This window comes from Symphalangus syndactylus, chromosome 15 (assembly GCF_028878055.3).
Source record: "Symphalangus syndactylus isolate Jambi chromosome 15, NHGRI_mSymSyn1-v2.1_pri, whole genome shotgun sequence".
NCBI classification, from domain to species: Eukaryota; Metazoa; Chordata; class Mammalia; order Primates; family Hylobatidae; genus Symphalangus; species Symphalangus syndactylus.
Window position 1 is genome coordinate 18,392,988 of NC_072437.2, and position 27,581 is coordinate 18,420,568.

The window sequence follows — 27,581 nt, forward strand, 5'->3', positions numbered from 1 at the left end:
CACAAGCCGTTACTATATAAAGGTGACTAGAATAGTTACCTTACTACAGGTATTTCTTTGAGAAACTAGTACCTAGGATGACCTCCTTTCGCTGCCTTTGAAATGCCGGGGTCTGAGAAGGCACCCTATTCAGGAACCAGGCGCTTTTGTCTCTCTCTCTGCCTGTCTCTGCGTCCAGTTGCTAAGGCTGGTTGTTTTGAGAGCATGTGGTGTGTTCTGTGGGGGAAATGGGCATTGCTGGCTTTTCATAACTAAGTGGGGTTGGTAGGAAACATTGAAGAATATATTTACGTTAATGGGAGTATATGTTTGCCCAGCACATTACGTTGTCGGCTCCCAGCTGTATTTGTTTTAAATGCCCTGTTGTTCCAAAGATGGAGGATAGAAGCATAAGCTATACATGTGTTTCTCAGAGAGTGAGTGCGTGTCCTTACATTTGCAAATTGACCAAAAGTTTTGATGCTTTTTTTTTTTTTAAGGCTAATGCTAAATATTTTAAAAGGACAATTGCTTGTTGTCACATTTAAGAAATTGGAGATTACTTGCTCTTACTGTCAAGCTTCAAAGGCAAAGATAGGAAGAAAATCAGAGTGGAAGTTCTGTTAGAGAAATAAAATTATATAAGTAAAATAGGAACTTCTTGTTGGAGAATTTGAGATCAATCTTATTTTCAGACCAGTGTAGGAGCCATTAAGGAAAAAATGAATTTTAATTTTCCACATTAGCCTAGAGCCTTATTCAGCCCACCTTTGTGTAATGAGACCAACTCGACTGCCTTAATCACTGCTGATAGACAGAGGATCAATCTACTATGACTTAAATTGTGCTTATGCTCTTATGTCATCAAACAGACTATCTTTTAGAATACAGTTTTCACCACATACAGCTCCAAATTGGCTGTCTACATAAAGTAAATTAACATACTATCTACTAAATAAGCTTATTTTAATATAAACAATGATTAAAACTTGTGTGTATCTCTTAAGAATATAGCCAGTAGATTATTTTATAAATATGAACAATAAATGTTTTGTGCCATATTGGGTGGCGAAGGAGGATTTGTTTTACACTTAATGAATTTTAAGTTGGGGGTTTACTTTTTTGCCAGTATAGAAAGCTATCTGAGTTTTCTAATGGTCCATTTCTCCATTTTCAACCCTGACTGCTCTGTTGGTATTCCTGATTTTGAAATGATAAGCAATCTTCAATGTTCTGTAAGAAAAATATATTTGAGGTCACTTTTCTATCTTACTTTGGACAGGAAAATAGAAGAGAAGATATAAAGAAATTTTATGAGAATTTTTTATTCTTCTTACATTTCTTATATAAAAGTATATATATTCTTCAGAGGAGAAAAATACAGATATATCTCTCGAGTATCAGAAAAGGATTAATTTATGAGTATGACTAATTTTAAGCAAAACAAATATTAAGACTGTTATGTAAATTATATATCAACATATAATAGTATGCTTTTATATTGTTATGTATAACAACATAATTATTCATTTATTTAATTAAGTCTTATTTTAGGACATATTTTCAAGCATATTTACCTTCTTCTTACACACTCTTTACATAGAGAATTGCCCTCAGAAAATTTTAAAAAATCATATTTATTAAAGATACAACATTTAAGTCTGATGGTTTTATATGTCTTTATAGCAGAAAATAACTAATATAACAATTATTGAATCTTTACAATCTGTTAGGCTCTGTAGCAGGTATTATATATATACAGCAGTGAATAGAAGAGTTGAAGTTCCTGCCATCATGGAGCTCACAAACATGGGGTAGAGAGTCATTGCCTATGGAAAGGAACAAATTGATAAGAAATAATAAAATTCAAAGTCCTATAAAGCATGAAGAGAGCAGGGATAAAGAATTATGGGGGAGAGAGGGGTGGGGAGAGGGATTTAATTAGATAAAGTAGTCAGGGTGGGCAACACTGGGATCCACAGGTTGAGAGATGACAGGTAAGAAGGATGCAGAGATTTTAAGAGCAGGTGGAAAAAGCAATGTGTGTGCAGAGACCTTGAGGTGGAAAAAATCTTGTCCCATTGGGAGAAGAAAAAGAGGCATAGAAATTTTAAGCACGTTGTCAAGTAGAATATAGTGTGATATGCTTGAAAACAGAATAAAGAATAGCTCCACATTTTGTGTTTTGGGGAAGGGTAATACACATTTTTTAAATGTAGGGTTTTAAAAAATCCTTTATTAAGTAGTAATTTATTTAATGTAAATATTATTCAGTTGGAGCCCTACACCCACATTCTTTCCTATCTCCATCACCCCTACCCGTATAGAAGAGTGATGTTTATACCAGTTGACTTGCTCTTAGGAAGGACAGAAATTTGTAAGATGGCTATTAATGGTGTGGTAGGCAGTATGACTGCAGCCCACCTTTCCAGATTCAGCTCCATCTACCCTCCACCGACCTCCACAGATTTCAAACACAATACAATGCCACACACCCCACAGATTAGTCATATGCTTTCAAATCCTTATCCTTTTGTTTGTGCTTTGCTAGCACCTTCTCCCCACCTCTACATTCACCTGTTGAAATTATGAAATTATTCTCATTTTGAAAAGCTGAGAGAAAATGCCATCTCCTCTGAGAAGCCTTCCCTCCTTGGATACAATTAAAAATAATTCTCCTGTGGCATTTCATACGTGACTGTTGTTGTTTATACCTGATAATAATGAATTAAGTATACATATTCAGCTGATTGTTGGTAAGAAGCAAAGTCTGTGTTTTCTGCATCTTCATAGGCTCTCAAATCTTGTTAGAGTGTTTGCCATACACTAGGTTCTCCTCATTGCCCTTGGATTGGTGTGAAATAAGGAAGGTCAGTAGGCCCAAGCTAAAAAAGAAAGTATCCTTGAACCAGAGTGATCTAACTAGATAATTTTAGACATAAAAATACTTTTCAAATTTTATACCTTTTTTACTTTCCCTAAATAAATATAATTATATCTTTTTTAAAGAGAATTAGAGGGATTGCATATTTGTGGGTTATTTATAAGAATGCAAGAATATAAACAACCTCACTTTAAGGCTTCACTAATATATGAACATAGATATTTACATATATATATTTTTTTATTATTCTTTAGGGTTTTAGGGTACATGTGCACAATGTGCAGGTTTGTTACATATGTATCCATGTGCCATGTTGATTTCCTGCACCCATTAACTCGTCATTTAGCATTAGGTGTATCTCCTAATGCTGTCCCTCCCCCCTCCCCCCACCCCACAACAGTCCCTGGAGCGTGATGTTCCCCTTCCTGTGTCCATGAGTTCTCATTGTTCAATTCCCACCTATGAGTGAGAACATGCGGTGTTTGGTTTTTTGTCCTTGGGATAGTTTACTGAGAATGATGTTTTCCAGTCTCATCCATGTCCCTACAAAGGACATGAACTCATCATTTTTTATGGCTGCATAGTATTCCATGGTGTATATGTGCCACATTTTCTTAATCCAGTCTATCGTTGTTGGACATTTGGGTTGGTTCCAACTCTTTGCTATTGTGAATAGTGCCTCAATAAACATACGTGTGCATGTGTCTTTATAGCAGCATGATTTATAGTCCTTTGAGTATATACCCAGTAATGGGATGGCTGGGTCAAATGGTATTTCTAGTTCTAGATCCCTGAGGAATCGCCACACTGACTTCCACAATGGTTGAACTAGTTTACAGTCCCACCAACAGTGTAAAAGTGTTCCTATTTCTCCACATCCTCTCCAGCACCTGTTGTTTCCTGATTTTTTAATGATGGCCATTCTAACTGGTGTGAGATGGTATCTCACTGTGGTTTTGATTTGCATTTCTCTGATGGCCAGTGATGAGGAGCATTTCTTCATGTGTTTTTTGGCTGCATAAATGTCTTCTTTTGAGAAGTGTCTGTTCATGTCCTCTGCCCACTTTTTGATGGGGTTGTTTGTTTTTTTCTTGTAAATTTGTTTGAGTTCATTGTAGATTCTGGATATTAGCCCTTTGTCAGATGAGTAGGTTGCAAAAATTTTCTCCCATTGTGTAGGTTGCCTGTTCACTCTGATGATAGTTTCTTTTGCTGTGCAGAAGATCTTTAGTTTAATGAGATCCCATTTGTCGATTTTGGCTTTTGTTGCCATTGCTTTTGGTGTTTTAGACATGAAGTCCTTGCCCACGCCTATGTCCTGAATGGTATTGCCTAGGTTTTCTTGTAGGATTTTAATGGTTTTAGGTCTAACATATAAGTCTTTAATCCATCTTGAATTAATTTTTGTATAAGGTGTAAGGAAGGGATCCAGTTGCAGCTTTCTACATATGGCTAGCCAGTTTTCCCAGCACCATTTATTAAATAGGGAATCCTTTCCCCATTTCTTGTTTTTGTCAGGTTTGTCAAAGATCAGATAGTTGTAGCTATGCGGCATCATTTCTGAGGGCTCTGTTCTGTTCCATTGATCTATGTCTCTGTTGTGGTACCAGTACCATTCTGTTTTGGTTACTGTAGCCTTGTAGTATAGTTTAAAGTCAGGTAGCGTGATGCCTCCAGCTTTGTTCTTTTGGCTTAGGATTGACTTGGCGATGCGGCCTCTTTTTTGGTTCCATATGAACTTTAAAGTAGTTTTTTCCAATTCTGTGAAGAAAGTCATTGGTAGCTTGATGGGGATGGCATTGAATCTATAAATTACCTTGGGCAGTATGGCCATTTTCACGATATTGATTCTTCCAACCCATGAGCATGGAATGTTCTTCCATTTGTTTGTATCCTCTTTTATTTCATTGAGCAGTGGTTTGTAGTTCTCCTTGAAGAGGTCCTTCACATCCCTTGTAAGTTGGATTCCTAGGTATTTGATTCTCTTTGAAGCAATTGTGAATGGGAGTTCACTCATGATTTGGCTCTCTGTTTGTCTGTTATTGGTGTACAAGAATGCTTGTGATTTTTGTACATTAATTTTGTATCCTGAGACTTTGCTGAAGTTGCTAATCAGCTTAAGGAGATTTTGGGCTGAGACAATGGGGTTTTCTAGATATACAATCATGTCATCTGCGAACAGGGACAATTTGACTTCCTCTTTTCCTAATTGAATACCCTTTATTTCCTTCTCCTGCCTGATTGCTCTGGCCAGAACTTCCAGCACTATGTTGAATAGGAGCGGTGAGAGAGGGCATCCCTGTCTTGTGCCAGTTTTCAGAGGGAATGCTTCCAGTTTTTGCCCATTCAGTATGATATTGGCTGTGGGTTTGTTGTAGATAGCTCTTATTATTTTGAGATACGTCCCATCAATACCTAATTTATTGAGAGTTTTTAGCATGAAGGGTTGTTGAAGGGACTTAAACTCCCACACAATAATAATGGGAGATTTTAACACCCCACTGTCAGCATTAGACAGATCAACGAGACAGAAAGTTAACAAGGATATCCAGGAATTGAACTCAGCTCTACATAAAGTGGACCTAATAGACATCTACAGAACTCTCCACCCCAAATCAACAGAATATACATTTTTTTCAGCACCACACCACACCTATTCCAAAATTGACCACATAGTTGGAAGTAAAGCTCTTCTCAGCAAATGTAAAAGAACAGAGATTTTAACAAACTGTCTCTCAGACCACAGTGCAATCAAACTAGAACTCAGGATTAAGAAACTCAGTCAAAACCGCTCAACTACATGGAAACTGAACAACCTGCTCCTGAATGACTATTGGGTACATAATGAAATGAAGGCAGAAATAAAGATGTTCTTTGAAACCAACGAGAACAAAGACACAACATACCAGAATCTCTGGGACACGTTCAAAGCAGTGTGTAGAGGGAAATTTATAGCACTAAATGCCCACAAGAGAAAGCAGGAAAGATCCAAAATTGACACCCTAACATCACAATTAAAAGAACTAGAAAAGCAAGAGCAAACACATTCAAAAGCTAGCAGAAGGCTAGAAATAACTAAAATCAGAGCAGAACTGAAGGAAATAGAGACACAAGAAACCCTTCAAAAAATTAATGAATCCAGGAGCTGGTTTTTTGAAAAGATCAACAAAATTGATGGACCGCTAGCAAGACTAATAAAGAAGAAAAGAGAGAAGAATCAAATAGATGCAATAAAAAACGAAAAAGGGGATATCACCACCGATCCCGCAGAAGTACAATCTACCATCAGAGAATACTACAAACACCTCTATGCAAATAAACTAGAAAATCTGGAAGAAATGGATAAATTCCTCGACAAATACACCCTCCCAAGACTAAACCAGGAAGAAGTTGAATCTCTGAATAGACCAATAACAGGTTCTGAAATTGTGGCAATAATCAATAGCTTACCAACCAAAAAGAGTCCAGGACCTGATGGATTCACAGCTGAATTCTACCAGAGGTACAAGGAGGAACTGGTACCATTCCTTCTGAAACTATTCCAATCGATAGAAAAAGAGGGAATCCTCCCTAACACATTTTACGAAGCCAGCAACGTCCTGATACCAAAGCCTGGCAGAGACATAACCAAAAAAGAGAATTTCAGACCAATATCCTTGATGAACATTGATGCAAAAATCCTCAATAAAATACTGGCAAACCGAATCCAGCAGCACATCAAAAAGCTTATCCACCATGATCAAGTGGGCTTCATCCCTGGGATGCAAGGCTGGTTCAACATATGCAAATCAATAAATGTAATCCAGCATATAAACAGAACCAAAGACAAAAACCACATGATTATCTCAATAGATGCAGAAAAGGCCTTTGATATTTACATATATTGATTTAGCCAAAGAAAGGGGAATTTACAAGGAAATCAACAGTTTGCACATAGTTTTATTATTTGGAATCTTAACAAAAATGAAAACTAAAGTAGCCACTGACTACAATGATGTATAGTGAACATTGAATCCCCAAAAGTGTTATGTTTTTATTATGAATTTTTCAATCAAACAAGAACCATAATTGTTCACAGGATAATAATCCTTCTAAATCTTTGGCATGGCTGCTAATGCAGTTTCTTGAGATTTACTTTTTTGGGGCTGTGATCATGAGAGCTATGGTATTAGGTGCCATGTATGCTTAATCAGCAGGCGCCTGGGCTTCTTACTAACATTTTAACTAAAATAAATTACAGTATGTATAAGGAATGGAAAGTGAGGTACTTAAAATGTGTTTTCAAGCTAATGCATAATATAAAAAGCAGAAATGTATGTACACCTATAGAAATAAAACTGCTTTGCTCCAATGTGATAGTGAAATCCATCAGTTATTCTAAGAAAAGTGTCCTTCCTTCCTACAAGGTGCTATATAAGGAAACAAGTGTCTACCCTCTCAGAAAATAATCCACAGCAAACAGTCATCAAAAAACCACTGTTTTTGTCTGCTACTGTTTTAGTGTCATTACCATGTGCTCATACAAAGACCACATGCTTGTTTATTTTGGCTGTTTAGGCTAAACTAAAACAAGGGAACATTTTTCTTCAAAGCATTTTTTATTTTTTGGAAGATATTTTCTCTTTGGTGTTGGTTTTCTAAGGCCATACCCATTGGAGTCTTACTACATATTAATACCTGTTGCTAACTTTTTGATAATTATAATTTTATTATTTGTTGTATTAAGGTTAGATCAAATTATGGTCTTCTAAATTAAAATGTTGAGTTTTGCTGTTTTGTTTTTAACAAGGGACATACTATAAATGCAGTTTCTCAGCAGGGAATCTTATGAGAATATTACCAGATTGGTCAATGAAATAATGTTAGAGACAAAAAAGGCGTTCATTGTTTATGCATTTTCCTCCTGTGGCTTAATTGTTATGATTTCATAGTCCATATTTGCTATAGGTTTCTGAAAATGTTTAATACCTCAGTAGTTCAATAAGTGAAGTGTAAAATAGTGTAACAGATTAAGTATAATGTAATTGAACATAAAGAAGATGGTTTGCTTTGGGTTTAGTTGTGTCCATAGATTGAGTTGAGTTTACATATATTAATAATCTATGGCCAACTGTCAGGTGAAGAAATCCTGTGACCTTTCCTAACAAGATTTCAGATACACAAAACCTTCTGTCCCAAAGTTACCATAATCAATTATAGGCTTCACTTTACATTTTGAGTTTGAATACTTTTACATTTAGCCCCAAACTTGTGATTTTTGTTAGTAATTCCATTCTCTATGATGTTACTGTGAGAACAAGTTATTTTCAAACTCAACAAGAACCTCCCTTCTCTTTGGTGTAAAGTTATGTCTTCTAAATTGTATTTATTTAAATTTTTTTAAATGGTAGAAATTGAAAAGGAAAGTTTTCTAAATATGATTTATCCACTTAGTTCTGGAATTCTATATTTTTCCTAGATATAATTTATATCAATGTCTCCCCAAATGGTGAGAAACTTTAGCCAGAGGACTATGATATTTAGATAATACAAATGTTATATAATATTTCAAATATTGTTTTAGCACCCAACAACTAAAACACACACACACACACACACACACACACACACGAATCCAAGTCTCTAAGAGACCATTTCAGAGACGTCAATGCAATTTAAAGCCAGTTACAGTGTTTGCATTAGAAAACAACTAATTTAGTAGTTTTTGTCTATAATGGTCCAACATTCAATTTAAGAAACTCAGATCACATGAAAATGTCACCATTTGCTGTTTACTGGGGTGACAGGATACCAGTAGGCATGTGTAGAAATCCAGACACAGTGTCTACACCATTTTATGATAGGTACTACTTTGTCATTCAGAAAAATGTCTCCTTTCATAAAATTATATTTTGTAATTTATTTCGTGGAATGTATGTTTCTCCCTATGATTTTATGGTTTTTGATATTGGGATTGATAGGAACCCATACAGCATCACCATAGGGAAGGGCCACTTCAAAGTCATTGTCTCACCTGTGCCTGGCATACAACTAACACTTCAGAAGTATTTGGTGAGTGAATGAAACATACCACATTTGTAAGGACATACATGCAGCAGAAGCATAGAATACAATTGAGATAAATGAACACATAGCAATGGCTATAATTGGATAATTATAATTTTTTTTGGTCTGATTTACTTTTTATTTTATTTATTTATTTATTTATTTATTTTTTTTTTTTTTTTTTTTTTTTTTGAGACGGAGTCTCGCTCTATCGCCCAGGCTAGAGTGCAGTGGCGCGATCTCGGCTCACTGCAAGCTCCGCCTCCCGGGTTCACGCCATTCTCCTGCCTCAGCCTCTCCGAGTAGCTGGGACTACAGGCGCCCGCCACCGCGCCCGGCTAATTTTTTGTATTTTTAGTAGAGACGGGGTTTCACCGTGGTCTCGATCTCCTGACCTCGTGATCCGCCCGCCTCGGCCTCCCAAAGTGCTGGGATTACAAGCGTGAGCCACCGCGCCCGGCCTATTTTTTATACTTTAAGTTTTAGGGTACATGTGCACAACGTGCAGGTTTGTTACATATGTATACATGTGCCATGTTGGTGTGCTGCACCCATTAACTCGTCATTTAACATTAGGTATATCTCCTAATGCTATCCCTCCCCCGTCCCCCCACCCCACAACAGGCCCTGGTGTGTGATGTTCCCCTTCCTGTGTCCATGTGTTCTCATCGTTCAATTCCCACCTATGAGTGAGAACATGCGGTGTTTGGTTTTTTTGTCCTTGTGATAGTTTGCTGAGAATGATGGTTTCCAGCTTCATCCATGTCCCTACGAAGGACATGAACTCATCATTATTTATGGCTGCATAGTATTCTATGGTGTATATGTGCCACATTGTCTTAATCCAGTCTATCATTGATGGACATTTGGGTTCGTTCTAAGTCTTTGCTATTGTGAATAGTGCCGCAATGAACATACGTGTGCGTGTGTCTTTACAGCAGCATGATTTATAATCCTTTGGATATATACCCAGTAATGGGATGGCTGGGTCAAATGGTATTTCTAGTTCTAGATCCCTGAGGAATCGCCATACTGTCTTCCACAATGGTTGAACTAGTTTACTGTCCCACCAACAGTGTAAAAGTGTTCCTATTTCTCCACATTCTCTCCAGCACCTGTTTTTTCCTGACTTTTTAATGATCGCCTTTCTAACTGGTGTGAGATGGTATCTCATTGTGGTTTTGATTTGCATTTCTCTGATGGCCAGTGATGATGAGCATTTTTTCATGTGTTTTTTGGCTGCATAAATGCCTTCTTTTGAGAAGTGTCTGTTCATATCCTTCACCCACTTGTTGATGGGGTTGTTTGTTTTTTTCTTGTAAATTTGTTTGAGTTCATTGTAGATTCTGGATATTAGTCCTTTGTCAGATGAGTAGGTTGCAAAAATTTTCTCCCATTCTGTAGGTTGCCTGTTCACTCTGATGGTAGTTTCTTTTGCTGTGCAGAAGCTATTTGGTTTCATTAGATCCCATTTGTCAATTTTGGCTTTTGTTGCCATTGCTTTTGGTGTTTTAGACATGAAGTCCTTGCCCATGCCTGTGTCCTGAATGGTATTGCCTAGGTTTTCTTCTAGGGTTTTTATGGTTTTAGGTCTAACGTTTAAGTCTTTAATTTATCTTGAATTAATTTTTGTATAAGGTGTAAGGAAGGGATCCAGTTTCAGCTTTCTACATATGGCTAGCCAGTTTTCCCAGCACCCTTTATTAAATAGGGAATCCTTTCCCCATTTCTTGTTTTTGTCAGGTTTGTCAAAGATCAGATAGTTGTAGATATGTGGCATTATTTCTGAGGGCTCTGTTCTGTTCCATTGGTCTATATCTCTGTTTTGGTACCAGTACCATGCTGTTTTGGTTACTGTAGCCTTGTAGTATAGTTTGAAGTGAGGTAGCGTGATGCCTCCAGCTTTGTTCTTTTGGCTTAGGATTGACTTGGCAATGTGGGCTCTTTTTTGGTTCCATATGAACTTTAAAGTAGTTTTTTCCAATTCTGTGAAGAAAGTCATTGGTAGCTTGATGGGGATGGCATTGAATCTATAAATTACCTTGGGCAGTATGGCCATTTTCACGATACTGATTCTTCCTACCTATGATCATGGAATGTTCTTCCATTTGTTTATATCTTCTTTTATTTCATTGAGCAGTGGTTTGTAGTTCTCTTTGAAGAGGTCCAATAATTGGATAATTATTAATGTATTCAACAACTACCTGCATGACACTCTGTGTCTATTAAGTACTATTTAATCTTCACAACAAACCCATGTGGTAGGTACACTACATTATCCATTCGTTAATACACTAAATTATCCAGTAATCGATAATACACTAATATTATCCATTCATTCATTTTACAAATGAGGAATCGGAAACAAACAAAAATAAAAAGCTTGCATAGCTTTACAGAGTGGGGCTGAGATTAGGAGAAGGTCTGCTAACTGGTTAGCCCATCTGCCTGCCTACTATTTGCCTGCACTTACAAGGCTGAATTTGGTGGAAGAAAAATACACAGACACATTGGTCCTACTTTAAATTCACAGTCAATAACCTCAGGGGGCCCCTTGGTACATTTCTTTTTTAAAATCCATTTTCACTTAACTGGATCATATTTCTTACCTTACTTCCCTTCAAACCTCTTATGTCTCCTCTCCCATTTCTACTCTCAGCTATATCCTTACTTCTATTTGTCTGAGAAAGTAGAAATAATAAGAAATAAATGTTCACATACTCCACAACTGCTTTTATAACTCTATCTGCAGATCTCTCTATTTACTCCTATTTTTATTTTTTTACTGAACTTGGGGATAAACTCCTAGTGCTGTAATCTAAGGTCAAAACCTCCTCAAATTTAGCATTAGACCCTCTCTCCTACTCAGGGAAATCAGTCCAATAATTTTCCTCTCTTCTGCATCATCCTACTGTATTATCCCACATCCTCCTGTATTATCCTTGCCAGTATTTAAATATGCTCTAATATTTAGAACATCTTAAATAATTATCCCATGTTAAAAAAGAATCCCCTCTTGATCATGCATTTCTCTCTAGCTATTGAATTAATTTTCTGTTACTGGCAAAACTTTTTGAAAGAGAAATTGCAACTCTCCTTCTCCCATTCTTTCTTGGACCCTTTCTAAACAGGTGTTTGTCCCCAGTAACAAACTGGTCTTGTCAAGGTCACCCATGACCTGCAAGTGATCAAACTCAAGATTCTGTTTTCAGTCCTTATCCTACCTGTATAGTATTTGGCATTCAAATTTTCATAATAAATTTGTGTTTTTTACTACAAAGTGGTAAAGTTAGCATCGAAATACTTTTAACCTACCATTTACTCAACCAGTACCCTTTATGTGATCATCTTTTTATAGTGACAATATATCTGGGTTTCTAATTGAGAGTATTAATATGTTAACTATTCCATGTGATTTGATGTTCAGCCAAACACTATTAGTACTCAGTTGGTAGTCGGGTACCATTAGAAGGCAATGCTTGGTGTTTCCTTACTTGGGAAGAATATTCCTTTCATCACATGTATTTGTGTTTGGACAGAGTGACTTGTCTCTATAAAACAGAAGAAGATGAATGGTCTTTCTGAAAATTAGTCTTTAAATATAATAGCTTTGTGATTAAGCAATGGCTGCTTTTCAGACTCCTTAATTACTATCATAGCAAATAATAATTGGCAAACTAAAATATTAGTTAGTTTGCTTAATGATAAATATCACTCAAGATTAAGTATTATATAGAAAGAAATAGTCATAAACTTTGGAAGGGCCGTTTGTCATAGTTCATTTTCTCTATGTGGAATGTTTTCATGGATAGATTTGTTCCTTATTTTTACACCTAAGGGTTTCAAGTAGTGATAATATGTTCTACGTCTTCTTTATCCACCTATTACATAGAGAGACGTAATTAAGGTAATGTTTTTACATTTGTGTTTTTAGTTTTTCTATGTTAATTTTTGTCAAAATGACAAACAGCTTTTAGGGTATAAGCAAATGGCAAAGAGCTGGCAATTAGAGTAGATGAACAAATTTATAGACAGAATAATATTATCTCTTCCACTGAGATTTTCCAGGGGTAACATGTAACTACTTGGCTCAATAGTGAGACATGAATGCCGTGTCTTTCGTCAGGAAACTCTTGAATGATGGATGGGTATTTGCTTATTTGTTTTCTTCAGAATCCAATAATTCTCTTTCTTTTGAAAAAGCCTTTAAAATAGTGCGATTCTCGTTGCTTAATGTCTTTTTATTCCACCACATGCCTCATTTTATCTCTTTGAATTTCTGTAAATAATTCCTGCTTATCCTTGGATACAACATGCCCTTTAAATATTTGTTCATGGCTTTTTTATTCTTCTTACCATTTGGCCAACTTACAATTGTTTAGTTCTATTAATCTTTCTGCATAAGTAAATGCCACCAGCACCTTAATCATTTCTGCAGCTTAGATTGTTCAATAATTACCTCATCCTTATTCCAGCAAATGAGATGACTGCTGTTTTCATGAAGAGAATTTCATGCTGAGGCCAAACTTGGGGTAGAGAAGACTGAATGCATTTGCTGTCTTGCGTCTCTCTGGGGTGGGATCTGATCTGAATACAGGGATGAGGATATTGTACAAATCTATGCTAGGTAGAAGCAGTCTTCTAGGTTTCATACCTGATGAATTGAAGGAAAGTGTAGGGAAAGTAACCAGACATCTTCACTGCATCTGCTCAGATGAGAAGTGTTGCATACCATGTCTCATACTTCTCCCAACAACAGGGCGTAGTTGGTATTATTTTCATTTCATGGATGAGAGGAAGTGAAGGAATTTTTCCAGGGACTCGTAGTGATCAGGGGTAGTATTTGAACACAAGTCTGACAAATATGGGGTACAGTTTTAGAATTAACAAAGTGAATCCTAAATCATAATAAAAGTCAGCATTATACTCTAGTGTCTTCCTGGATGTACCCATAGAACAGGCTAGAATGTCAACCACAAGATTCCCTCTGTTCATTCCTATAATTTTTTATTATTATTATACTTTAAGTTCTGGGATACATATGCAGAATGTGCAGTTTTGTTACATAGGTATACATGTGCCATGGTGCTTTGCTGCACCCATCAACCCATCATCTACATTAGGTATTTCTCCTAATGCTATCCCTCCCCTAGCTCCCCACCTCCCAACAGGCCCCAGTGTGTGATGTCCCCCTCCCCAGGTCCATGTGTTCTCGTTGTCCAACTCCCACTTATGAGTGAGAACATGCGATGTTTGGTTTTCTGTTCTTGTGTTAGTTTGCTGAGAATGATGGTTTCCAGCTTCATCCATGTCCCTGCAAAGGACATGAACTCATCCTTTTTTATGGCTGCACAGTATTCCATGATATATATGTGCCACATTTTCTTTATCCAGTCTATCATTGATGGACATTTGGGTAGGTTCCAAGTCTTTGCTATTGTGAATAGTGCTGCAATAAACATACATGTGCATGTGTCTCTATAGTAGAATAATTTATAATCCTCTAGGAGAACATGATGCAGAAACTGCTGGGACAGTAATGTTACAAATGATGACCACCCTGCAGAAAAGAGCCTTCTCCAGATCTGCCTCCTCTCCTTTCTGTTCAATGCATGGGACAATAGTTTAAAAGTTATACAGGACAGCAGAGTTCAGACACATCTGTTCCATCATCTCTTAGACTTTCCTTTTGGAGTAAGCTACTAAAAAGGGTGAAGCAAGGTTGAAGTTTTCCTATAAGATTTCAAGTATTTCATGTTTGTCCAACTTTTATTTTCTGCATCCCAACGCCTTTGCATTTTGGAAAATTATAAAAGTTACAAAAGTTGCTGAAGTTTCAAGAATATGGCACTAATAAGCAAAGGTTTCCTGTTCCCATGCTACTGCTGCTGAACTGACACATTTTTTATCATTAGAAATGCCCCTGGTGTCCAAACACTCCCATAAATGTTATCGTTTTTACTTTCTGCATGGTTGTAAAGTCAAGTGAAACTGAGATGCGTATTACACTGTTAAGTACTTTCTGCAACTTTCTATACTAACAAATCAGGCTAACCTAAAGGTAAAGGTACAACGTTTGTGTCTTTCTGAGTTTTGCTTTTGCCCTATGGTAGTAGTTATAATGAATTCTTCAGCAGAATCTCCCCAGGAACATTCATATACAAGCTAAGTCTTTCTATTTGTTCACTTTTTAAAAGAGGAAACAGCACTTTGCAATACCCATTTTTAAGCAATAACTCGTGTCATCATAATTGACTAGCCTCACACTGCTATTCCTTCTCTTTTTAAAATTTTCTGCAACATTCTCATTGGCATTTCCAGAGATAGGCCTGTTGATTTTTTTTAAACCTGAATATAAGAAAATACCCCAAATTTCACCTGCATTTTGTCTCACACATTTACATCAGTATTATTTACCACTATCCTTACTAGAGCCCAAAGGTCCACAAACAACCGCCACCCTTCATGGTGTGGTGGGTGCTGGTAAAGCCCTGGAGGCAAACACAGAACACTCTGGGCCTTGTGCTCCCACAAACTGGCTAGAAAACTTGGGCAGGTCTGTTAACACGCAGAGACCTCTATGCAGTGATCCCATTGAACAAGACAATTTGATAGATGCCTCTCAGCTTTCAATTCTTCTTTTGCACGCTGTGTAGAGTCACTCATGAATTAGATCTTAGAACATTGAGGCAGTAGTGTGTTGCTTTGCCACAGGAATTACATGTTACATTAAAAGGCCATCTACATTGTTGTTTTAATTTGTAGAATGGATACTTAAGGTATCCATGACTTCAACACTATGCAATCTATGCCTGTAACAAAATTGCGGCTGTACTCCGTACACTCATACAAACAAGCAAACAAACACAAAAGGCCCTCTGGAGAACAGGACTGTCCTCTGGATGCTGACAGTCTATGTTCAGTGCCTGTCTTCCTGTTTCTGCCTCACCCCATTTCTTTAGGGTTGGCTTAGATTCCATGCTTCCTGTTAGCTGCTCATTAAATGCAGCCTGAAAATAGTTGGTTATTCATCTTTGTATATTCTATAGATTCTGTATATTTGTGGCACACAGCTCTCCCTCCTTCCCTATAGCCACCCTGCTCTATATTTAGGCATATAAAAGCTACAAGTCTCCTGTATTCACAGATTTGAATATAGAGACAGGAAAAAAAAAAAGCCTACCCAAGTCTCCACTAAAAGTCTGTTTAATGCCTCCCAGTATTTATAGAACTCGATTCTTCTAGACACTTTTGTTTGTTTTATCTTAACAAGTCTCATTATTTTCTGCTAGGGTTCGAATCTGCACAGAATTATTTTTAAAAATTACAGCTTGTGTATATAAGAGCAGCCACACTAGGTGCAAAGTTAAAACCCATTTAAAGAGAATAAAGCTTCAATGAGGAAATACGGAAATAATGACAAGCCTAGGAAAAGAGGTCTAACTAACATGAATGACCACACACACACACACACACACACACACCACAATTAGAGTCTCCACAACTCTGATCTGTAACTTAAATGAATGTCAAATTGCCTCACAGGAATTTCAGATCTTCAGTCTGAAGTTCTGGTAGGTAATATTGAACATATTCCTCAACAACAGCATGCATGCTTCTAAATAGCTACTAGAATTCGTTTGAAAAGAGTAATGCACAAACAAACAAAAAAAACCTAGAAAACTGGTAAGCTGATCTAGATGCCAACATTGGATGAACTAGAAAACTGAGACCACTGGATACTAACCAATTTGAGATAACAGTATCAGCTAGCTTTCTTTGGAAGAGAGAGAGAAGCACTAAATAAGTGAGGTTCTCAAATTTAATAAGTTGCATTATTCAAACAGAACTAAAGCTATTAGATTTTTATTAAAAGTGCCTCCTTTGAAAGAAGGCTAGACTAATGTGTTTCTGATTAGCAATCAGCCAGTGAAATTTCAGATTCTCAAAACCATGACAGGATTTTGAGCAGGAAAAACATCCCTTGGTAAAACTCTCAGTAAATAGTAATTTTCCAAGTGAAGAAAATAATTATAAGTCAAGAGAATTGCTTTACGGCTTCAGGAAGTTAGTTATTCTGCACTTACTGGCACTTGCATTTAAGGTGATTTCATTTAGAGTGTATTACACACAGATGGTTTGATTAAATACACGACTTAATGGTGGCTTGGTATCAATATTGGCTGCATCAGTACTGGCTGCAAGCATCTTGTTTCATGAGGAAAAATGGGGTGGGCCGTAAACTGCATATATTGACATGGTATTTAAAGTTCCAATTAAGAAACTATATAACACACACAAATATTGGGTATTTGTCTGTTGGATTTGTTGTTAAGAAATGTATGAGTCTCTTTCGTTTAAATACATCTGGACACTGTAAAGAACCTTAGATAGACACAAGAAAAGCCAAGAAGCTTAAAAAAAAGACAGAGCATAAGGATATAAAATAATAATATAATAAAAAGGGAGCGATAAACCTCTAAAAGATAGGTGCCAGAATTCTTGGGATGGGGGATCTTGCCTACTCTTGTATATATTCTCATCTCAGAGTGGCTCTAAGTATATGGTCCTCTTTAAGCATTTTTTGTTTTGAATAATCTAAGAATGTTGCTAAATTGATAAAACTGAGATATTCCTATGGTTTCAAGTAAAAATAAAGCAACCAATATCTTAGCTCATCAAACTTCATCGTTATCTGCATTGAACTTCACAAAAACTTTGATGTTGTGATGGTATCACAAGTATATGAATATGTCCGAACTCATCAAAATGAATTGCATTTTTGTATGTTAATTATGTCTCAGTAAAGCTTAAAAACCCCTTTAAAGTAGACAGTATTCTCTTTATTTTTCAAATGAAAGAATGGAAACTGACAGATGTTAAGTAATTTTTCCTGGGTCATATAATCTATGGTAGTAGTAGTACTTTTCGATTTCTTCTGCACAAACTCCTCGCGTTTCTGTTTGTTTGATTAGTTGGGTTTTTTGGGTTGTTTATTTGCTTGTTTTTTTGAGACAGAGTCTTGCTCTGTCCCCCAGGCTGGAGTGCAGTGGTGCGATCTCAGCTCACTGCAACCTCCACTTCTGGGGTTCAAGTGATTCTCCCACCTCAGCCTTCTGTGCAGCTGGGGTTACAGGTGCACACCATAACCTCTAGCTAATTTTTGTATTTTTGGTACAGATGGAGTTTCACCATGTTGTCCAGGCTGGTCTTGAACTCCTGACCTCAGGTGACCCACCCGCCTCGGCCTCCCAAAGTACTGGGATTGCAGGCGTGAGCCACCGCGTCCCATCTGAATGCCCCATTTTGATATGACTCCCTCTTCACTTGGGGTCTCTTTGATAACAAATAAGAAAAATGGACAGAAGGCCTAGTTGCAAGAAATCAGATTTGGAAGTTACTACTTGGGAAGTGAGAGGGAGACATCAAGAATTATGGCTTTAGTTCATCTTCTCCCATCCCTTTCTCGCAAATGTTGCTATTTTAATAATAGGAATTCCACCATATTTTTTTTTCAGAAAGACTTTATATTTTCTTGTTTCATAAAATTTGAAACACCATAAAATCCAGGAGACAACCTAACAGAATAAATGTTCTTCCCAGCCTGTGGGAAAAATTATAATCTTCTTTCTGTCCATTCCTAGCTTTTATTTCTTCTCTAAAAGGCATTTCTTTTATTTTTATTAGAAAATCCTTTCAGTATTTCTCAAGCAAGACTAAAGTTGAAGATACACAAAATTCCTAGAGTAGAGCACTTGGGTAGATTTATTAAATAACCTATATATTGAAGATGATATGGAGGTCATTTAATTCTATTTCATAAATGTTATAGCAGTTTTTACATTCAAAATGCTATTTCGCTTTCAAAATAAGTATTATTGAGGTATAACATGCACATTAAAAGAAGTCCACAAATCGCACACAACTTAATGAATTTTTACAGAGTGAAGAAATACACTTGTGTGAAGACCATACAGATCAAGAATAGAGCACTACCCGGCCCCCATGAAACGCTCCTCATGTGCTTTTCCAATCAATGAAACCTAAAAGCAGCCACTCTCTTGACTTCTAACACAGTGTATTAGTCTTGCCTACTTGAAAAAACGATATATCAATGATGTTATGCAGCATGTACTTTATTGTGTCTGGCTTCTTTTACCTAATATTGTATTTGCAGGTTCATTCATGTTATCTCTGCTAGTAGTTCATAAAATCTGTAGTGATGTCCCCCTTTCTTTGAGATTGACAACTTGTACCTTTTCTCTTTTATCTCATGCAGTTTTGTTTGGGTGTATTAAATTTTATTTAGTCTTTTTTAAAGAAGTGACTTTTGGCTTAGCTGATTTTTCCTATTGTAATTTTTTTGTGTTAAAATTTCTTCTTAATTTTATCATTTGTTTTTAATTCCTTTAGGTTAAATTTGCTGTTCTTTTAACTTTGTGCAAGTATAAATTGTAAGCTTGTTGATTTTAAGCCATTGAAGAATTTAAGCATTCACGGAAAATGGTAAATTTACCTGTAATCATGGCTTTAGCTACACTAAAAAGTAGCGCTCTGTTATATTTTAATTTTCACTTAGTAAAATATTTTCTTATTCTGTGATTTCTTTCACTTAGGATTATTTAGAAGTGCTTGTTTAATTTCAAAATATTTAGCAATTGTCTGGTTATCTTTTTATAACAATAAATTACTAAATTTCTAGATTAAATCTACCATAATGAGAGAACAAATAAAATAGCAAATTGAAAACAAAATATTTATTTTACTTTGTAGACAGGTGCAATATTCTCTGTATGACAATTACATTAAGTTTATTGATTTTATAATTCAAATTTTTATTTTTTCATTTACTTTCTTCATTTTTATCAGTTACTGAAGCAAACTGCATTAAAAATCTCCCATTATGATTGTGAATTTTTCTCTATTTCCTCCAGACCTGTCAGTTTTTGCCTTCATTCTTTATAGGCTAGTATAACATTATTATATCTTACTGGTAGATATATCCTTATATCATAATATATTGCTTTTCACTTTCAGATTTACTTTTTATTCACTATAGTACAATAACACCAGCTTTCTTTGGCTTAGTATTTGCATAGTGATTGTTTTTAATGCTTTTAACTTTTCTGTGTTTTTATATATATTTAAGATGAACATCTTGTAAGCACAGGTTTATTTTGTTTTGGTTTAGTTTTTATTTTGAACTCACTCTCATAATCTCTGACTTTAAGTGAATTATTCAGTCTATTTACATTTAAATAAATTACTGATATAATTGAGTTTAAATCTACCATCTTAATATTTGTTTTCTATTTGTCCAATCTCTTCTGTGTCCATTTTATTTTGTTTTCTTGTATTCTTTTTATCAAGAATTTTTTTCACTATTCCATTTTTCACCGCTGTGACTTGTGGCTTATAAATATATTACAATATACTTTAGCAATTACTCTAGATATTACCACCTTTAATATTGACAATATATTCTAATATAAATTTGAATACTTACCACCTTTCATGAAAATATTGGGATCTTAGCATTCTTTTTCACTTAATCTCACTATTTTTTTGTCCCTTATCGCCTACCCTGCTTTTGTTTTTACGTATACGTAAAGCTTATCAGAAGTTATTTTTATTTCTTAATAATATATTCAATATTTATTTAGTTAATTACCCTTTTCATTGCTCTTTATCCCTTCCTGCATTTTTGTGTTAACACTTGGGAGGTGTTTTTTTTTTTAACTTCTGTCCAAATATTCATTCATTCATTTTAGTCTATTTATTATGAATTCTGTCAATTTTGTTTGTGTGAAAATTTCTTTATTTTGCCTTTCTTTTGGTGGAATAATATTTTTACTGGGCTTAGAATTCTAGACTGGAAGTGTCGTTCCTTTGTCCTCTATCTCCTTGGAAATTCAGCTATAATCTTATTGTTACTCATTTGAAGTTAATACATGTATGTGCTCTTTTATCCCCTGGATACTTTTAAGATTGTCTTTCATCTTTTATGTCAATAATCTTATCAACGTGGAGGTTTATTTGCATTTATCTTGCATGAGGTTTGCAGCATATTCTAAATCTAGGATGTAAGGTTTACATGTCACCTTCATGATTTTTTTTAATATCTCCAAATATTCCTTCAGTATTACATTACTTCTCTCACTTTTGTCATTTTAGACTTGAATTACATTTATACTAGTCTTTATCATAATGTCCCACGTGTTTTTACTCGCTTTTTTAGATTGTATACATTTTTTATGTTCTTTGCTTTAGGGTGGCTATTTTCAATTTAAAAATGTTAAAATTATTTATTCTTCTCTTGCTATTGAACTCATCCATTGAATTTTCCTTTCCAGTATTATATTTTTTCCAATTTTAAAACTTCCATTTGATTAATTCGGTTCTTTGTTTATATCTCCATCATTTACTTGATTTTCTTAAACATATTAATTATAGTTATTCAAAAATCTGTGTCTGTTACTCCTATATGTATTTTTTTAATTGTTCCTTTTGGTATCTGGCAATTTTAGTAGTTTTTAATTGAGTGTTGGACATTTTAGAGAGAAAACTATAGAAGCTATGATTTTATCTTCTTTGAAGAGGAATTTTTCTTTTTATTACAGTTGGGGCAGAAGATTCCAGTTTACTGTAGTATGAAATAGATTTGAAATTGGCTTTCACATGTATGTGTGTGCTAGCTTGTCTATTTCTAGTTTGATTTTTGGCTAACGTATAGTTTATAGGGGCTCCAACTGAAAACCTGGATGTTTACCAAGGCTACTCTTTATTGGCAAGCCCTAAACTCCAATTTTTGTCTCCTTAGCATTGTGGATTGCCAAAAGCTTTGCTATGATTCTCAGCTTTTTGCCTTCCTCCACTTTTGAAGCAGCAAATTCTTGAGAGAAAGAGTAATGTACAACACAGTGCTCATCTCCATATGTTTTCCTTTCTTCCAAAATGTTGGCCCCTTAAGTCCTGGTTGCCTTGGAAGCTCTCCAGTGCTGTCAACCAATTTTCTTTCTTTTCTTTTCTTCTTTTTAAAAATATCTAGCTTTCACCTTTGGTAGGAGTGTTGGTCTTATGCTTAATAGTTAGTTATAACTAGAAGTCAAAATTTTAAATCATAACTCTTAGAGAAACTGGCTATTAGGAAATATTATTTCCATTTTGAGTCCCTACTTCTTAAATATAGAAAGACTATCAAATATCTCGACAAAAATAGAGAGGATGTTTTTGTCATATAAAGCTCATGACCAAGTCTTCAGCACCAAATTTGTATGTAAATTCTTTGAATTTTTTGGAAGAAAAATATTGACTAGCTTTTTATTTGATTTGATCTTTCAGAACATTACCCACTGACTAAATCCATATTCCACTCTAAGTTTTAATAAAATCTGGGACAGAGATGGGTATTTTTGTCAATACTCGTTTCTGGGTGTGTGTGTGTGTGTGTGTGTGTGTGTTGTATGTTTCATGCCTTTATACAGGTTGAGCATCTCTTATGTGAAATGCTTAGGACCAAAAGTGTTTCCGATTTCAGATTTTTAAGAAGTTTTGGAATATTTGCACTATTCTTACTGTTTGAAGATCCCTCATCTAAAAATAGAAATCTCAAGGTGCCATGGCTCATGCCTGTAATCCCAATACTTTGGGAGGCTGAGTCAGGTGGATCACTTGAGGTCAGGAGTTCAAGACCAGCCTGGCCAACATGATGAAAACTCGTCTCTACTAAAAATACAAAAATTAGCTGGACGTGGTGGCGCACACCCGTGGTCCCAGCTACTAAGGAGGCTGAGATGGAAGGATCGCTTGAACCTGGGAGGCAGAGTTTGCAGTAAGCCGAGATTGCACCACTGCACTCCAGCCTGGGCAAGAGAGTAAGACTCTGTCTCCAAAAAATAAAAAATAAAATAAATTAAAAACAAAAATCCTAAATGCTTCAATGAACATTTCCTTTGAGCATAACCATTGAACATCATGTCAGTGTTCAAGAATTTTCAGATTTTGGGGCATTTTTTATTTCAGATTTTTGAATTAGGAACGCTCAACCTATGCTACTAATACTACTAGTATTTTTGTTGTAAACATTGGGTTATTCTTTCACTTTCCAAGTTTATTTCCTGGCAGCAACAAAGTCATAGATTATCAAACCACCTTCCAGAATGTTAAAAACCTATGAGCTTACCTGAAAAAGTCCCTTATAAAGATTTGTGTGGGATCTAATTATGACTTAGCTCTTAAAGTTCACAAGAGAGGTTGGAAACAGCATATCTCTTACTCCAGGCTGCTATAACTCTGGGCAACAGGTGTATTCTTACTCATAAGCACCCTGCAAAGACTGGAGTAGCCCTGACAAGAAATCTGAGTATTCTTCTCTGAAGCCTGTGGTTCATTGTGATGCTGCTGCCAGCTTTGGCCACACCCCCAATAGACCTCTATTTGCAGAGCTCTTCCACATTAGGCCTGTGTGCTTTCGAATAAGTGACTCGGCTGCTCTAATTTTAATATCCTTATTTCTCAACTAAGTTTATAATTCTATCTATTCTGCTTAACTCACAAGTAAAACCTGAATGAGATAATGCATGTGAGAGTGTTTGTGAATTGTCACACTCCAGGCACATATGATGAGCGGGGCAAACCCAGGACCTAGGTAAATCTTTCTACATGTCTATCGATCAGAACGCTTTTCTTCTCCTGTACACATAATAATATATATCCTAGCAGACCATGTCTCTAATTTCATTTCCAGGAATATTGATATAAATCAGTTTGGAAATGTGAATTGGGAGAAAAAGATAAAAGTTACTGGTTATTTACTTCCATCTTTCTTATCCTTATTTGTCCCTAGTATATTTTCCTATGTCTTGCCTAGAAGCAATTTCAATGACTATCAGTTCAGTCATCTTATCTTATAGATAAAGTTATCCCAAAACATAGATAAGGCCCAAAACTGTGAAATCCCCTATTATGGTCTCATGGTGGGTCATTGTCAGAGCCTGATGAGAAATAACTCTCCTAATTGGTTTTATTGGTTACTGTTGATGCAGCATTGCATCATTGCATCATTGTAGATAAAGCACACACACAGATATACATGTCTGCCTGCGTGCATGTAGGTACACATATGCCCTCCAAAAAATAGCTTATCTGAGGCTGTAAGAAAGGATCTATTATATTTTTCATCTCTTCCTTCATCCCTAAGTGACAGGAAAGAAGGGATTTCCTTTCCACTCAGATTCCCCGCTGTTAAAAGCATTATTGTTTTCTTTTTGGAGCCTTTTGCTGCCTCTCATTATGTTTTTCTCCATTGTGGAGTTGGAGTCACACTATGAGAAAATCTGAATATTAGAACACAAAGTCTGCGGATGTGACCCGTAGGCTTGCTGAGGAGTGATGTAATAGCTAGGGAGTGATGGTAGATGAGAGGTGAAATGTACAGAGTGGGGAGCATAGAAAAGGGAGCTGTGGAGTTCAGGCAAATGCAATGCAAAAGCCACAGCATCTTAGTGTGAGTGCCATCATCTGAAACTCTGTCCTTGGTGGTATGGGAAGCGTTGATTTGGGGCAAGAAAAAGGCAAGATATTTAGTTGATACTGACTTGATGATATGAACACAAAATGAGAAAAATATTCGGGGACTGCTATTGTCCCACCTTAATAGTGAAAAGAAAGGGAAGGGACGTTTCTGCTGGCTAGCAAACTTTGCAAATGGATATGAATACCCTTGGAGAACTAAGCAGTACATAGGTATGAGAACCCATAGGTATATCTTTGTGCAGTATCAATTTTAATTATGGTTAAGTAATTTAAAATACTTGATATCAAACCAGATATTTAGTAGATTATAATTGTTAGGATATTTGAGTAGAATACAAGATTCCAAGGAAATTCCTGATTACTGGATGCTTTGAGACTCCATCCCTCAGGCTCACCAGGAAACATGACCATTTACTTTCCTCTACCATTGAAAGTACTTACGTAAAAAAAATACTTGAGAATCACTGGAGCATTTTTGTTATAGAATATGTCTAGGCACTCTATATAACTCTCACAAACCTCTCCTTTCATTTTTGTCTTCTAAATAGCAAACAACAGATGTTCCCTTTTTAACTTCGAATGCAAAGTATAGAAAGTTGATTCATTGCAAATTGATATATTCTTTTCTTACATTTTAACTTTTTAAAGTGACTTCTCTTGGGCAGGTATGTTTGCACTTCAGTGACCCTTCTTATGAGAGTAATCATCTTTCACTTGGTTTTTAAAGGTCTTAAAATTTTGAGTGATTCTTTACTTAGTGTGAGACAACATGTTACATTCATGTCTAGAATAAGAACAAGTATTTTTATTGTGCAAAATTAACTTTGAATGAATGAACAGAAGTAGGAAGTAACTGGAGGAATGGAGATGAAATACATAAAGTATTTCTTTATGCTTTGCCTGGATTTATATACTGAAATTGACATCCTTACTTTGTACTTATAAAGGACTAAGGGCATTTGTAAGAAAATTACATTATCAGACTTCAGAAACTGTTGAAAATCCAGTGTTCCTTTAAAAATGTTACTTGATATACTTTGTAAAATGATCTTTCCCAAACAGTCATTAGGAATTTAATGACTTAGGTAAGATCTCTGAAGCATATACCCACATTAACATGACAAGAAAAGGATGTACACTTAGACCTTTATTTAAGGAAGTCCAGAGATGGATATTAATATTAACAGAATCTCAAAAGTTGAATTACTGAGGATATATTCAGCAAATAATTTAAGAGTTCCAGAGTTAATGATTTGAAACATGTCTCCATATTGGATGAACTAATATTCTTTATGTTATTCTTAAATGAGGGCAAAAAGCGTTTTCATCTATTTTATTTTGTTGTCTAAGGTTACGGTAGAATTAATACTTTTTTTCTTTTTCCATGCTATGCTTCTCGATGCAAATGCAACTTGTGCTGGAAAGGCAAAGTTGAAGGTGACTAATAAAGAGCAACAATATATTTGTCAGTTTCAATTACTGACACCATTGCTATTAAGTAGATTTCTCCTCACCTTCCTTCCTTGTTTTTTTCTTTAATCTGACAGTAAAGGAAAATCTTATTATATGTCCCAAACCATGATAGGAAGCTAGAGAAGCTCAGTTTCACATCTGATGCTCACTCTACATTAATTACCAATGAAATCTGTCAGTGGGTATATGTTAAGCAATATAACATGCTATAAAGAGCCTCTTGGCAGAAACAGTAGGTTAAAATGGGAGCGGAAATTTCTTTGTCAACTTCACAGCTGTAGCACTGGGTGTGGGGCAGGACTTTGTGTTTCTGAGACTGCTTCTTTGTACTTAGGACAAGGGTAAGTCTCAGTCAGTTCCCCTGATTGGGGGAGTTCATTGGACTAATAGATAATTCCTGAGATGCTATCTACCACTAATCCACTAATATTTTATGTCTATGGCTCATACAGGTGGTGTTTCTTCAATTAGAAGCACCAGCAAGCTAAACAAAGTATCATGACAATAATCACACAAAGGTGAATTTAAAGCTTTACCTTTTCTCTCACTTAACTGTTTTCATTTTTCTATCTTCTCTTCCATATTTGTATATTTGTAAGTTATTTTAATCATAATGTAGATACAATCCAATCTTAGCAGGAGTTGTTAAATCTCAAATGAGTTAAGGTATATGAAATCACCTTTAAAACTCTAAAGGGCTATTCCAAATGCAAAAGAAGCCTGACATAATTGTCACTCTTTCTTAAATATCTTTCCATATCTCTGCAAGATAAAAAGTGTGGGGGAAAAAAAGCCAGGAAAGATTGGATTGGGCTGTTGCGTTCAGTGAAAGCACTTTCACTAACACGGAGGACCTGCCTTATGATGCCTCTGGGAGTCAAAGAAAACACAGACCCTCCCCATGAGATGCTAAGAATCCTGTCAGGTGTACTGGTTTCTCACTGCTGTAACAACAAGTCATTGCAAACTTGATGGCTTGAAAGAACGTAAACTGATTATCTTATAGTTCTGTAGGCTAAAATTCTGACGTGGATCTCGCCAGGCTAAAATTGACTTGTCAGTAGGGCTCTGATACTTTTTGGAAGCTCCAGAAAAGAATTTATTTCTTTGCCTTCTTCCATTTCTAGAGGCCATCTACATTCCTTGGCACGTGGCACTTTCCTTGAACTTCAAGGTCAACAATATTGCATTTTTCTGATAATTACTTAATAGTCACCTCTCCCTTCCACTATCCTTTTAAGGACCCTGTTATTACACTGGACACACCCAAATAATCCAGGATAATCTCACTATGCCATAGTCCCTAACTTAATCTTGTATGCAAAGGCCCTTTTGCCATGTCATGTAACACAGTCACACACTTCAAGTATAAGAACGTAGGTGCTTTCAGGGAGCCATTGTTCTCTCCATCACAGCAAAGCAATCACATGGACATATAATCACAGTACATCATGGTTAATGCCATAGCAGCACTTGCCTGCAGAATATTGTGGTGGTACAACCCAGGCTGACTTCATGCAGCTCAAGGTGCGGGAGCAGGAAAAACCTGCCAGAGGCAATCACGGACAGAGAGGTGATGACAGGGTGAAGAGGAACTAGCCATTTGAAAAGGTGCAGAGACTGGCTTTCAATAGCAGACAGCCCACGCAGAGAGCAAGCCTCTATT

At 36.0% G+C, this 27,581-nt stretch overlaps 1 protein-coding gene across 8 annotated transcripts in view; it reads left to right on the forward strand.

Moving 5' to 3' along the window:
• Positions 1–27,581, forward strand: part of FGF14 (fibroblast growth factor 14) — a 693,770-nt gene that overhangs the window by 494,470 nt on the left and 171,719 nt on the right. The window lies entirely within an intron of this gene.